Genomic DNA, 15,380 nt, shown 5'->3' with positions numbered 1-15,380 from the left:
AGACTTTTATGAAAAATTGTGACTTGTCCAAAGAGTTTTGACTTTTTGGATAAGGCACCATAAACATTTATCCACACTATCCTTTGTTGTCTATAAATAGAGGGATTTTCTATCATTTAACACAACAAAAATTCTAAACTTTTTCTTCAACTGCTGCACAATTAAATATTTGTGCACTTTGCTCCTGTTTACTGGCTCACTGACACTATTGATTTTGTATCAAAACACTTAGAATCGTTCTGTTCTGAGATGATCTATTCCTTTAAACCTCGGGTATTAGAATGAAAAAAATTTCTTAAGGGGATAATGTGAATTGAGTGGGTTCAACCTTTTCCTTTATGTTTCATTTTATTATTAAAGATCCTGTTATTTTTTTTTATAATCACTAGTTTATGCTTATTTATTAATTTTTTTTGAGTACATGTTTTAAACTTTGTTGTTTATGTTTATGCTTTTGATCATTATGCTGAAGTAAAGATATGTTAATAAAAAATTTAATGTAATCATTAGACTATTGGTGTCATGTAGATTAGAATTCTTTAACTTGTAAAATAAATAACTTTGATCTTTATAGAGTTTTCAGTGGCTAAAAGATCCATGGGATGTCCAAGAAGGGACTTTGAGTGTTCAAAAGTAATGGTGGTTCCACACTAACTTGGAGTTTTATTTATTCAACTTTCCATCTCATCGAGACATTCACTCGATTAGTGACAACCTAAAAATAAAGGAATTTAGTGGGATGGTAAGTATTATACTCAATCTTAATCAAACATTTGGGGTTCAAATGTTGAGTTGGAGTCAATGAATCACCCCTCAAAGTAAAATGAATCTATATCAATGAAATATTAAAGAAATAATTATCTCCTTATAAACTTTAGATTAAAAGTTACAAAAAATAAAGTTTTTACCATGTTGATCGAAACCTAAACAACAAAATATGTCTTTTGTCTATCAAATTAGTGTCATCGACTGCCGATATTTTGAATAAGGGACTTGCGAAGACATCATTTAATCCAAATTGTTTGAGTGACATATGTTATTGCATTGAAATCCAAGATGTATAATAAACTTATCAAGTACACACCTAATTATATAAGATGTATAATATTTAGATTCTGTATGTAGAGGCCTTGAATATGAGAAAAATTCTCGCCGTTGATGAATAAAATATTTGAACCACTTTTTGAAAATACAAATATAGACAATGAAACAATTACATATCTTTTCAAAAGACTTTGGTGATGAACAACCATAGAAAAATGAATAATTAATAACAAAATCCATAAGCACTAAGAATCAATTTTTTTTAGTTTTAAGATTAAAAAACATTTCATATCTTCTTTGGATAAAATATTCTTGAAAATTTATCATAGGATTGTACTCTCTCGAAAACACTTATATTATCAAATGTTCAGAAGTAGATTATTGACATAGTTCACTATCGCGTGAAGCAGAAAAACTCTTGAAGTTGATGAATAAAATGTTTGAACCACTTTTTGAAAATACAAATAAAGACAATGAAACAATTTACATATATTTTCGAAAGACGTTGGTGATGAAGAACTACGGTAAAATGAAGAATTTATAACAAAATCCATAAACACTTAGAATCAAATCTTTTGCGTTTTAAGATTAGAAAACGTTTTATATCTTCTTTGGATAAATTATTCTTGAAATTTATCATAGGGTTGTACTCTCTCGAAAACACTTATATTATCTAATGTTCAGAAGTAGATTATTGACATAATTCACCACCGCACGAAGCGCGGGCAATTTACCTAGTTTTCAAAAGAAAACAAAATAATTTTTTTGGTCAGTTTTGTTTTACTCAAACCAAAATTGAACCAACTTCTACATTAGCCCCCAAATTCTAAATATTATCACTTTATACCTCTTCTTGTAAATGAATTTACTGTTTCATAACCTTCTTTTCCAGAAAGAAATGAAAAGTAAATCAACTCCCGAGAACTTCCCCATAGACTGTTTGAACAGACCATTGTGAGATTCCATATCATGAATGTTCTCATGTTTTTGTTGGCAGTTTTAATGTCACTTTAAGAGGTCCTTATCTCAACATTAGTCCTGAAAATTAGACTCATAATTTTTTGGTAAGTTGATATTGACGCATCTTAACAAGATTTCCTTGTTCTTGAAATGCAGATATCCTATTATGGTCTTAGCAACCGTTTTATTGTTTAATCGACTTGGTTACAAAAGTTTCTTTTTTTAGGTGAGAGTTTCTTGCTACTGAGATGCAGCAACGACACATATTTTTTCCATCTTACCATGCTTGCTCATTTATATGCCACCATTGACAGAATTTCATGTACTTATCCCTTTATGGCATTAGAGGGATTGAGGAAGATAAGGAGCCCAACATCTTTTCAAATAATTTTTTGCCCCTTTTCTTTCTAATTGGAACTTTATTCAAGATTCCGTATTGAAATTATGTTTTATTCATGATTCAGTATCCAAGACTGGAGAATTTCATTTTAAGACAATTTAGGAGAACCCAAGAACTCGCCTATATAAATATGTCAAGTAAAAATTTCCAATCCAAGCAAGAATATTACTGCAATTATCTTTTGATAGTAGTAATTTGGTCAGTATTTATTTGATGGTGTGGAGTATGCTAAGTTATTTGTTAGAGGATGCAGCTATTAGGTTGTGAATAAAACCTTTTTGGCGGGTAACAATAATTTGCTGCTTTCCTGGTTAGAGAAAAAGGGTTTTATAAGGAATAATATTCTCCACCCTTAGTTCCAGTAGTTTCATTATGGATAGCCACATGATCCATTATAGTATTATTTATTCTGAAACAAAGTACAATGCAAGACATTGAAGTTGTAATGACAAGCATATGTAAGTCAAATGCCCTTTGAGATGTCACAATGTAATTCTACCACGATGTCGACAAAAACTAACAAGCTTGTAGGTAAGCACACAGAGATAAACATTGGAATTAACATATTAAATGCACCTAAAAAGTAGAATTTGACATATCTAATTCATGGAAATTCCACCCAATAAAACGGAACTTTCCCAAGACCCCACCACATAGCGGAATCTTAATTGCACCGGGCTGCCCTATTGAATCTTATGCATGCACCTCAAATTCACTTAGAGATTTGGATTTTCTACTGGAACATTCATTGAGCAACAAGCATTATCTTCTGCCATTGGAGATAGAGACGTGCAGCGTTCGGTAGTAGTAGTTGGTGATACGAGCAGCATACCTCCAAGACCAATCTCATTAGGAGGAACGTATTTGTTCCTTGCATAAATTATAGTAGCATCTTCACCACCATCTGGTATGTTTCCAAATTCTGGTTCCTGTAGAATGTTATAAAGTTGTGCAAGCTCTGATCTCTTTCTTTTTGGGACACTATTAGGATTCCAGATAGGATCTTTGTCTGCTTCTCCCAACAAAAGGTAAATGTTAAGTGCACATAAAACAATAAGGTATTAATACAACAGATTTATTTTGGTCAAGCTAGTATTATTTGTATGATTAAAATATAGCTGGACTTGTTAGTTCATATCTTCATTGAAAATCCTCAATTTCAGTTCACTGCGTAAAGGAAAGTTAGTTCTCAAAATTTAGGGGAGACACTATAATAAATGACCATTTAGCAAGAAAGAAACCAAAGATTGTGCTTGTAGCGTATCATATAGTAATTAGTTCCCTACGGCTTATTTGGTAAAATCCTGAATGTGATTTGACATTATATAATTTGACATGCACATCACAATAATTGGAAAACGAAAGCAATTTCCTGCAAAAAATAAATTCATGTATCGTGAATAAGATACATGCTTACCAAGTGTTCTTAGAGCTCATGGTGTAAATGATTTTTTTGAATATTATACCAACATAAAACAACCACTTGGACAGTGGAAGAATGCTGATAAAATTTTCTGTCTCACGGTTAAATTTGTTGTGTATGGTCTGTAGATTCTCTTCCCGTGTTTTCCGCTCCTTTTTTGGGGGTGGTTCAAATTATTCATTTCCAATCAATAGAATAAGAGAAGTTCGTAATTGGAATCAATAGTATTATTGGGTTAACTGTTTCTTCCTTTTCTTTTTTGAATCAGAATTCTATGCACTGCAAAATTACTTTTTGGTAAGGTGCATCTACAATCATTTTGTTGCTGAATTTCACCTACCTCTTAAATTCTTTGTGACTAAGGGCTCGTTTGGTACGAAAGATAAGGGATAACTAATCTTGGGATTAATTTTAGGATGAACTTATCCCATGTTCAGTGTAGATAAGATCATAGGATAACTTATCCCGGAATTAGTTATCCCGGGATTGTAGTGTTATTTTTTCCCACTTTGAGGGTGGGATAACAATCCCGTGATAACTCGTTCCCAACTAAACGTGCCCTAAGAGTTTTGTGATTACTATCATGCAAAACAAAAGAAAGAAATTTTCCAGAAATTGAGTAGAAACATACTAGTTTCCACTTTCTTAATACTTGTATGCTTAAGAAAGGATTTGATTCAGAACATGCATCATATTTGCGGGGACATGTTAAGTGCTTTCTATATATATGGAAGTATTTTACCATTTGTTTCTTCCATCTGCATGCTCTGTGTTTCTCTGTTTGCATGTCTGGGAATATAGTTATGTAGTGTCCCCATAACGCGCCACCTTGTTCCACAAGCATTGCAGAGCACTGGTTTTTCAGGTGGCCCAGGTCTCCAATGGGGGGTTTCTGTTTGAATTCAAAATTAGTAAGTGTTTACACTAAAGCGCAATGATCATTGACAATAAAGATTTTCTATAAAACAAAGGTAGAGAATGGAAGTGTCACGAAACTAGAGCATGTATAATATTAAAAACAAGTGGAAATTTCCTTGTGTGAAACATGCATTGACTTTAAGGATGTTAAGGAACCATACAAGAAAGTTAAAGTTAGCTATAACCACGAGCTTATGTTGGGCCGTAAGATCCAGTCATTGCATAAACCTCTTTCACATTCTCTAAGGAGCAAAGAATCTATATGAGTCTTAGCCACCACACTACAAAAGCTCCTCCCTCTTCTAAAAACTGGAATAAGCTATGATCATCTCGATAGCTTTCTCAAAGTTTAAAAGAAAGCTCCTCATTTTCTATCCCTAAAGCCGAAAGTGCCTTGTACATCATCATATCTCTCGAAGTGGTCCCTATGTGACTTATAAAATCCCCTCATAAAATTAGTTTCATAACTCTGACAACCTAGTCGTACTCCTCCCAGAACAAAGAAGTTTTTTTGATCTCCTCGTCCAAACCCGTTTGCTGCACATATCCCTCCCAAAACTAGCTTAATGAACATTAACTTATTTCACCCTCCTAATTTATACTGCTTGCTCCTTGAGTTCCTTGTCTACTAAAAGCCTACTCTATTTCTACTCCTCGATCTTCTTTAGTACCATAACTTAAATCCATCTACATCTTTGACCTTGGTTCCTACCCATTTGGTTTCTTGTACACAAGCTTTATTGATCTTCCTCTTCATAAGAATCTTCACTAACTGTATCAATTTCCTTGTCAATGTCCCTACGTATCAAGACCTAACTTTGAACCTAGGATCTCCCTTGGTACCCTCACCACCCCGGCCCTGCTGCCAATCAAGTAAATGACCGTAAACTACATCAAACCCTGAAGCCACTAACACCAGTTATAGAGTAATCAAGTGTGCAATAAACAACAAAAAATGGGCAGCCCATAAGGACAAATACCCTGAATCTTAACATTGACAGTCACACAATACAATGAGGATAATAAATAGAAGTATTAAACTATAGAAAAGATATTGTTCAAAGTAGGAACCAAAAAATGCAGTAGTATTTATGGCAGCGCAGAAATAAATTCACGAACACGATATCAGATTAAGGAAATTTGTAAACAAGCAAGCAGCAATAAGGGGCTGCACAATCTTTTAAGGTAAAATCAGATTTAGACAAACGAATCTAGGATTTCTAGAACATGGGTGCACCCCTAAAAAAAGAAGGAAAAAATGTAGTGAGTAGGAAGTGATTCTAGGTCCTCTAAGTAAATAACCAAATATTTAATTAAGTGCACCATTGAGACTTTTTGTGCGTGGCTGCCAACATTGAATATTATTGGGAGGAGGCTTGGAACACTTTTCGGTTATGATGGGGTTGCACTAGAGATCGACCCTTAGCCTGCCCCTTTTGCCTTAGTGATGGATGAATTGACACGATATATTTAATGAAGGGTATTCTGGTTTTTGCCATTCGCAGATGACATAGTATAGAATAACAAGACATGGGGTGGAGTTAAACGAAAAACTGGAAGTTCTGGGACAGATCTTACAGAATAAAGTTTTTAGGTTAAGCAAAGCTAAAACAACGTATTTCGTGTGTAACTTCAATGACGTAACTTGAAGAAGAGGTGGAAGTGAGGAATGACTCACAAATCCTATTCAAGACCACAAGAGGAAGCTTCAAGTATCTTGGGTCCTTAATTAGAGGCTTATGATGTCGCACATCATATTGGAGTAGGGTGGGTAAATTGAAGGCATGCATCCCGGGGTACTTTGTGATAAAAATGTGTTGCCATGGCTTAAAGGTATGTTCCATAAAGTGGTGGTTAGACCTACATTGTTGTATGTGGTAAGGGGTTGTTCATGCTTGTGGTGCGTGTAAAAACCCTAGGGAGTGGTAAAGAGTGGTGTTTTGGGGGTACATCATTTAGAAAGTTAGGACAATGGTTTTCAAAAGATTAAATAATTGGGAACTAGATGTGCATGGGTGGTAGGGATTGGGGACCAAATCCACAATTTATCCTTAATGACCTCAGTTCCTTTCAGACTAATAGCAGATGTACTGAAAATTAATAAACATTTGGTTCGATCAATGAAAAAAGTACTGTACTCTATGTTTTATTTTTTAGCAGATGCACCATTTTATGGAAATCTGGGTATTTAACATTTATGCATGTGAGTCTTCAAAATTCATTTGCTGAACCCATCTGGTACATAAATCTTAAGCATAACCTAATTAAGTATCCTGTAAAGCATGAGATTATTGGTAAACATAAAAGATGGGATATAGGTGGTGTGTAGAACTTACTCTTGATGCCACAATGGAGACATGGACCTCCTCTACCCATAAGATCAGTTCAAATTAGGTTGAATTTGCTGCTGCTAACATTAAGAGTTTGATTTGCTCTCAAAATGTAAAATGTCTGAGTGAGGTGATGGATCACAATATATATAGACAGCTAAGAATTTGGTACTATAGCTGGTCCTTTTATGGAAATAGATGAATTATGATAGATTTGTCATTAACTTCAATTTCTTTCCAATAATGCTTTTTTACACCCAGAAAGAACTACTACATTCTATTTATTTTCAATAATGCTTTTTTACATCCATTTCCCCTTGCACTAGTACAATAATCAAATCGACCGTTTTGCCTAAATATATGGGGGTCTCATTCTTACTCTGCAGGTGAGAGTTGAAGTCCATACAGGTGGCTCTGTGACTGATAAATGGATAAATTTCTTATTAGGTATGTATGCCTCAACTTGTGAATTAAATTAAGAAGATAAAGGTATTAACATAGAGCTGGCTATTTCCTTGGAAATATTCTTTAAGACTCTGGCTCCTCGATTTCGGATATTCTGAAGGCAATGTTGCCTTGGTAAAAGAGGATCTTAAAAAGAACAAACCACGTTTGTTTTTTGATTATCAGGAACTAAGTTGTTTTCTAGAAGAACAAACAAACATTTTTAAAAGAAGACAAAACAAGAAAAACTTGTCTTTTTTCTTTTACTCAAACCAAAATTGAACCAACTTCTGCATTAGCCCCAAATTCTAAATATTATCAATTTGGCCCTCTTCTCCTAAACTGTTTCATTAACTTTCTTTTCCAGAAAGAAATGAAATGAAATGAAATGAAAATCAATTTCCAAAGACTTCCCAATAGTTTGTTTGAGCACACCTTAGTGAGTTGCCAAATCATGAATGTTTCTCATGTTTTTCTTGGCAGTTTTGATGTCAATTTATGAGGTCGTTATCTCAAAATTAGTCCTGAAAACTAGATTCACAATTTTTTGGTGAGATGATAATGACTCATCTTAAAAAAGATTTCCTTGTTCTTGAAATGCAGATATCCTATTATTGTCTTAGCTACCGTTTTATTGAGGGGAAGTTTACTGACGTAACCATGAGACTCACAGGGAAGTGAGGCTTGATACCAGGACATCCAAAAGAGAGGAAGTATCAAGTATCTTGGGTCTATTATCTAAAGATACGGGAATGATATCACAGATCATATTGTTGCCAAGTGGATGAAATAGAGTTCGCTTCTAAGGTCTTGTGTGATTAAGAGAAGCTGCCACCAAAACTTAAAGGCAGGTTCTATAGAGTTTGACCAACTTTGTTGTATGGGGCGGAATGTTGGACAAGGTGGAGCTAAGCTATATCGGTTTTCCGAAGCGGGAATAGAAGAAAAAGTGAGCGCTTATATGACTGAAGCGAGAAGAGAGAAAGGAACGAAAGGCGCGTATTAGCGAGTTCGACTGCTGCGACGGGTTTTATATTAAATTTTTTGTAAAAACATACTCATGCGATTTCTCTTCCTAAACATCTGCTTAGAGTTCGACTGCTAGGAGCCTGTGACTTCTCTTCGAGGTAAGTTCTTCTCTTATTTTTTATTTTATCTTCTCCTCTTCTTCTTATCTCTATTTTCTCTGCTGCTACTCAACTGCACTGCTGGTGCAGGGTTATTCTTTTCTCTTCTCTATTATTTTCTTTAGTTTGCTCTGTTTTTTTCTCTATTTATTAAAAAAAGAATAATATGTTTTGTAATTTCTTTGTCTGTTCTAACAAATAATAAATGCCATATTCCACAAATTCCAGAAAGAAATAGGGAAAAAGATAATTCAAGAGGACCATAAGTATCAAAATAAAGATAAATACGAGTGCACTTACTTGATATTTTGGTATTATCGTAATAAAGGAGCTTTCAGAGTCTCATGGTGCAAATCTTTTCTGCTTTGTAATGTTTTTCGCTGTATTTGTCTCCGTTCTGCTTTTTTCTTTTACTTCTTTTCTGTTTAGTGATGTTTTTGGTTATTTATCTATGCAAAATTCATTTTTTTTGTATTAAATTGGTTATGACTCTCTTGCATAATTTATATAGAATTTGGTTATAAACTTTACTACTGCTGAGAGAAAATCATGCCTTTCCTCCAAATACCATTTGCGCAAGTCAAACTCATGATAGGTGAGCAAAGTCACACGCACTGGTTTAGCGGTTTGTTGTGCTCTGTGATCTAAATCTTCTCCAACACCCTATGTGTCATGCTTCTTTAGCATAGTAGGACTTTAAACACGCTATTGTGTGAAAGGAACATAGATGTTCTGGCTTAGCCTCTGCCTCTTTGTGATGATTTAACAAAGTGACCATACCTATTACTCTTGAACCATCAATTGAGAAATTTCTCTTGTATGTAATAAGAAAGAGACTTGGATATTTGTTGTTTAATTTTATATCGAGAAGTATCTGATTTTCATCTTAATAACATTTTATATGAGCAAATTAATGATCAATATATAATGGCATATTGATTCAAGAAACATCAAGCACAGTAAGTAACCAACAAGAAATGCACATTTTGAGGGTGATTGTATCGTTTTATTCACTTTTTTTTTCTCTCCGAGTAAATTAATATATTGCTTTCAACTGATTTTTCATGAATCGGGATCTATCGAAATTAATCTTTCTCTATCTAAACTAGTATAAGGTCTACATATATTCTATTCTCCAGACTCACTTTATGGAATTGGTATATTGTTTTGATAAAATTAGGGGTAGGATAAGGGAAAAAGGAATTAGGTGATTACAAGGTGGAGAATTGAATCTTAACAGAGTTACTATTCTCCTATACTTTTAACACCTTAATCTTTAATAAAAGTAAAATAATACCTTATTTAGCTTTTGAATGGGAACATAATTCCCTTGATTGACATTCATTTTAATACCATAGAGAATGGTTAAGAACATATATTAAGTATCATATTTTTGTAAGGTTCATAATTGAGTTGTTAGATGTACAACTTTTATCAAATGAATATCATTAAATGTTTATCGAAAAACATTTCGATGTTAAGGAGATTAAATATTTGCATCATATCATTTCTAGGTGTTTCATTATGTTCCTATAAAATTTCATCCACCTCAGCATATGTATAATAACTATATGAGTTGATTCATTAACCTTTTAAAATTGTTTTTTTTCACCAATTCCTTGAATTTGCTAAGCTGTCTCCTTCTTCGTCATTTTCAATTATTTTTCTTCATTTATTCGTTTTGTTGCATATTTTCTCCTCGTCTTCATCCTTCTTCATTTATCAATATCTATTTTTCTTTTCTTTGATTCTACAGAAGGATTTTTGATGAAAATAATCAATGTCTTTTAATCAATCCAAATTCAATGGAGAATCAGGATAGGAATTCATTCTTTTTAAAATAATGATCCATAGTTTTATCTAGAAATACTAATCCTTTTAAAATAATTTATTCAAACTTTATCATAGTAAAATTATTTATGCGCATGAAATGTCCCTTATAATTTTTAAACAATAATAAAGGTGGTTTGATGAACGGGAAAAATTGAAATACACCCCTGAATTATTGAAATTGGTTTGTCTATACCCTTTGTTATATTTTTAGTACATCAATGTCCTTATTGTCCAAATTTTGGAGTTCATACCATTCATACTAATAGTGATAGACGTATCTTAATTCTATCTGTTGATTCCACATTGATGAAATTTCTACCAAAATTTAAAAGCCCACCTGATTTTTTTTTATAAAAAACCCCACCCGAATACATAATATCCACGCCCAAAAATATAACCCAAACCCGCAAACCCATTCACTCCCAAAACCCTAGTTTGATGTTCGTCGGCCTAAAAATGGATCGGCTTAACTGATAAATTGTATAAGAATATAGAATAGAGTGTATTAATAATATTTTATGTATTAGTTATACATCATATCGTATAATACTAAATATCATATATATATATATATATATATACATATATATGATAGAATCTTAGGTCCGTTTATGTGGAGCCATCACAAATTAAAATATCACAAATTAAAATTTACTTTTAATTATATATATATATGACAGAATCTTAGGTCCGTTTATGTGGCGCCATTACAAATTAAAATTCACTTTTAATTAAATTATTTATAAAATTAGCCTTGCCTTTCATGAAAAGTTGAGATATTTACTAAATTTGTGATTTTTATGAAAAATTAAGGCTTTAATGAAGAGTTGCGACTTTTATGAAATGTTGCGATTTTAATGAAGAATTGCGACTTCTATAAAAAGTTGTGACTTTTATGAAAGATTTTGACAATTATGAAGGGTTAAAACTTTTCTAAATAAATGTAACCTTTTTGATAAAGCATAATAAATATTTGTTCATACTAGTGTTNGCCCTTTCGGGCACGGTCGGGTCAAGGGCGAGCGCGGCAGTCATTCGCAAGGAGCATTCGTTTTTGGAAGATAGAAGTCGGTGAAGGCCCCATGCCCACTGCGTCTACGGTATCCGAAAATTCGAGGCGCCGCTCACGGACCACGCCATCGCACGACGAAGCAAGGGAAGGAGTGGGACGCGAGAGCGTCTTTTGGGTTCACCCCGCGCATGGGATGCGAGGGGCGAAAGGCGACCGTTTGCACGTGCACAATGCCTATGCATTAGGTATGCAGCACAGGAATCCGACATCCGACCAGCCTAGATTGCGCTTCATCCGCCACCGAATTGGCATGCGAGTTAGGACGTCGCTGCTCGAAGCAGGGATCCAACCTAACCACACATGCCCAATACCACTCATGCGCCGTACGTGAATAGCTCTGTCAATGCACGCCCGACATCCACCCCGCCGCCCGACATGAGATGTCGTGCGACAAAGCAGATGCCTTCTTTGCAAGGCCAATGCTACACCCGCAGTTGTGCGCCTGCCCAAGGGAGTTGAGAATTTAATCACTGCAAAGATTGTTGGAGGACGCCTGCCCAAGGGAGTTGAGAATTTAATCACTGCAAAGATTGTTGGAGGAAGACCATGGTTCACACAGGGGAATCGCCCACGCGCGGTCCATCATAGAGTCTGGCCGCACATGGCCTTACGTGCCCCGTGCGTGCGACGCCTAGAGTTAGCCGTAACAGGATCTCTAGAACTCACCACTCGCCCGAAAGCACTTCCGTTTCCACACCAAACTGTCACGGACTTTTCTATCTAGACAAGACTCTGTGCGGCACTTGACGGTTTGCTCACGAATCTTTCACGTATCTCACAAACTCAAGTAAGCCTCACACAATTTTGGATCGCTAAGAGAAATCAAGAAGAAAGACAAAGCAGAATTTGGAAGAATGGACTAGTATCTATTAGTCAATTGAATTGTTGGATGATTTACAAATTACAATGCCCCTACTATTTATACTACTCTAAACACTAAGAGTAAATAAATGCTACTATACAAGCCCCTAAGTCCATGCCCTCAAGACATGCTTCTAAGTCTTCCAAAAAGGGACTCCTAGCTGCTGCTAGTCTGCCCCACGCCTAGAGGCCTTGAACAAGCCTCTCCAAGGCTTGTAACTGCCGCCTCTCCACCTGCAGTAACAGCTGTAACGGCTGTAACTGCTGTAACAGCTGAAACGGCTGAAACTGCCGAAACTGCTGTAACGGCTGCCCCTCCAACTGCTGCCTGCTTGGGCGCCTGCACCTTGGTCTGCTGACCGGTTTGGGCTGCCTGCCCCCTTCCGCCTGCTGCTGGCTGCCTAGGCAGGGTGCGATCTGCCTGGGTATCTGGCGGGTCGTGACAAACTCCCCCACCTGATGATGCGACGACCGCGTCGCATTGCGTCCGTATCGGCGTTGAGTTCTGCCGGGCGACCATCAACTCGCGTACTCGATCAATCCCTTCGAGCAGCTTCTTCATCGATGTCCCGACCTTTCTCGACCCGATCTCCNCAAGCCTCCCCAAGGCTTGAAACTGCCGCCCATTAATTGCTGTAACAGCTGTAACGGCTGTAACTGCTGAAACGGCTGAAACTGCCGAAACGGTTATAACGGCTGCCCCTCCAACTGCGTCCTGCTTGGGCGCCTGCACCTTGGTCTGCTGACCGGTTGGGGCTGCCTGCCCCCTTGCGCCTGCTGCTGGCTGCCTAGGCAGGTTGCGATCTGCCTGGGTATCTGGCGGGTCGTGACAAACTCCCCCACCTGATGATGCGACCACCGCGTCGCATTGCTTCTGTATCGGCGTCTGCCGGGCGACCATCAACTCGCGTACTCGACCAATCCCTTCGAGCAGTCTCTTCATCGATGTCCCGACCTTTCTCGACCCGATCACACGAACTTCCTCCTTCAACGGAGGCAAGTGCTCCGGCGGCTTCTTCATCACGTCAGCGTTCCTACTCGGAACCCTCTTCCTGCGCGGTGGCAAGGTCTTTCCAGCACCACTGTCTTCTCTCGAACTTGCAATGGTTGCTGTTGGTGTTAACCTCTTTCTCACGTCGACCCTCTCGAGCTTCATGGCTGTCAGTCTAGCCTGTCCCTCCGTTGCCTGTGCCTTCACCATGGGCACTGTATATTCCCTTCCTTTCTCCATGATTGTCAATTTTTGGAGATGAGGATCGATTACTGCATGGCACTGCTGGAAGAACTTCTGCCCAAGAATAACATCAAACATGTTGATGGGGGCGACGATGAACTTGGTTTTCCCTTGCCAATCGCCTACCGTGATGTTCACCCCGTGCGCAACTCCAATTATGGGAGTTGGTGATGCGTTGACAGTCCTGATTTGGGCGTTGCTTGCAGTGTATCGCAACCCCAACTTTGTTGCTGCCGTCTTGGTCACAACATTGACCTCCGCACCGGTGTCGACCAACGCACGAGCAATCTTCCCATTGATCGTGACGTCGACTGTTTGAGCGCATGCCATCGACTTCGCAAGTCCCTTTTCAGCATGCTTTGGCTCCGCTTGCCTTGGCTTATCTTGCCTTGGCCTCGTCGATGGTTGTTCAATCGCAGCTCCGCATAGGCTCACCACGCCCAACTGCTTAGTCTCTCCGTCTTCCTCTTGGGCTTTCTCTTCCTTCCGCTCACGAAGGACAGCACCAAGACTCTTCAGTTCAGGGCATCTTTTGTAACCATGCGGCCCTTTGCATATGAAGCAACCATCCTTGGAATCCCTTACCGTGTTGCCACGATCTCCGGGCTTCTTGCCGCTGGACCCGTAGGTGTCACGCCTCTTGGGTTGTGGCTTTTGCTCCTCGCCTTCGCCACTGTCTTCCCCACTATCATCATGACTGCCTACCTCGTCGTCCTCATCGGCACTGAAAGACTTCTCCTGCCTGAAGTCTGTCAAGGCTTCGGCCTGCGTAATGGCGTCGTCTATAGTCCTGACTTGTCGCCGCTCCAACTCCGTTCTGGCCCAATTTTGCAGCCCATCCAAGAAATAGAACAATGCGTCGTCGTCCCTGAGGTTGGGAATCTGAAATGTAAGGGTGGTAAACTCCCGCACATACGCGCGTATGCTGCCCTTCTGTCTCAACTCCCGCATCTTGCGCTTTGCCTCATAGACAACGTTGCTAGGGAAGAACGCCTTCTTGAAATCCTCACGGAACTGCTCCCATGTGTTCAACGCGCATGTCCCCTTTGCGATGTCAGACTCTTTACGCTTCCACCATAGCATGGCCAACTCCGAAAGATACAACACAGCAGTGTTGATCTTGTTCACATCACTACGAACCCGCATACACTTGAAGTAATTTTCCAAGTGCCAAAGGAAATTATCCACCTCTTGCGCGTCACGGACGCCTTTGAAGACAGGTGGCTTGGGCGCCTCAACTCTGGCTTCCCTTTCCCGGTCATGTGATGAGGATCTAACAACCTCTCTCTCTTCCTTGAGTGCTGCCACTTCGGCCTTAAGCGACTCAACTGCGCCAAGTGCTTCCCTAAGCTTGAACTCTAAGGAAGTAATGGCCTCCTTTGTCTCGTACTCGGCTCGCTGGCGTGCCTCCAACTCCTTCCGGACGTTCTCAACTTCCTCAAGGGAGTACTCTTCAAGAGTTTTGAGATTTCTGTCCGTTCTGTTCAAGCGCTGGCCTATGATCTCAACGGCTTGCCTCGCCATTTCGACTCTTGCAATCCACTCCGGTCCGACAGTAACGTCCACGGGCTCCTCGCCGGTGCCTTCGTCACTTCCATCGACAATCTGAGGAGGGAGAGATGTCTGCCCTTCGCTTGGGATAGGAACACTTGGTGGAGGAACACTTGGTGGAAGTCCAGGCAGATTGGGTTCATTACCCGTCTGCTGCTTCTTCCCTTTTTTGTTCTTCTTACC

At 38.3% G+C, this 15,380-nt stretch overlaps 1 pseudogene; it reads left to right on the top strand.

Annotated features, from left to right (window-relative positions):
• Positions 1–15,380, top strand: part of LOC107008164 — a 57,619-nt pseudogene that overhangs the window by 15,981 nt on the left and 26,258 nt on the right.

The sequence above is a fragment of the Solanum pennellii genome, chromosome 1, assembly GCF_001406875.1.
Source record: "Solanum pennellii chromosome 1, SPENNV200".
NCBI lineage: Eukaryota > Viridiplantae > Streptophyta > Magnoliopsida > Solanales > Solanaceae > Solanum > Solanum pennellii.
Note: the sequence above shows the minus strand (reverse complement) of the source record. Positions and strands in the feature narration are given on the sequence as shown.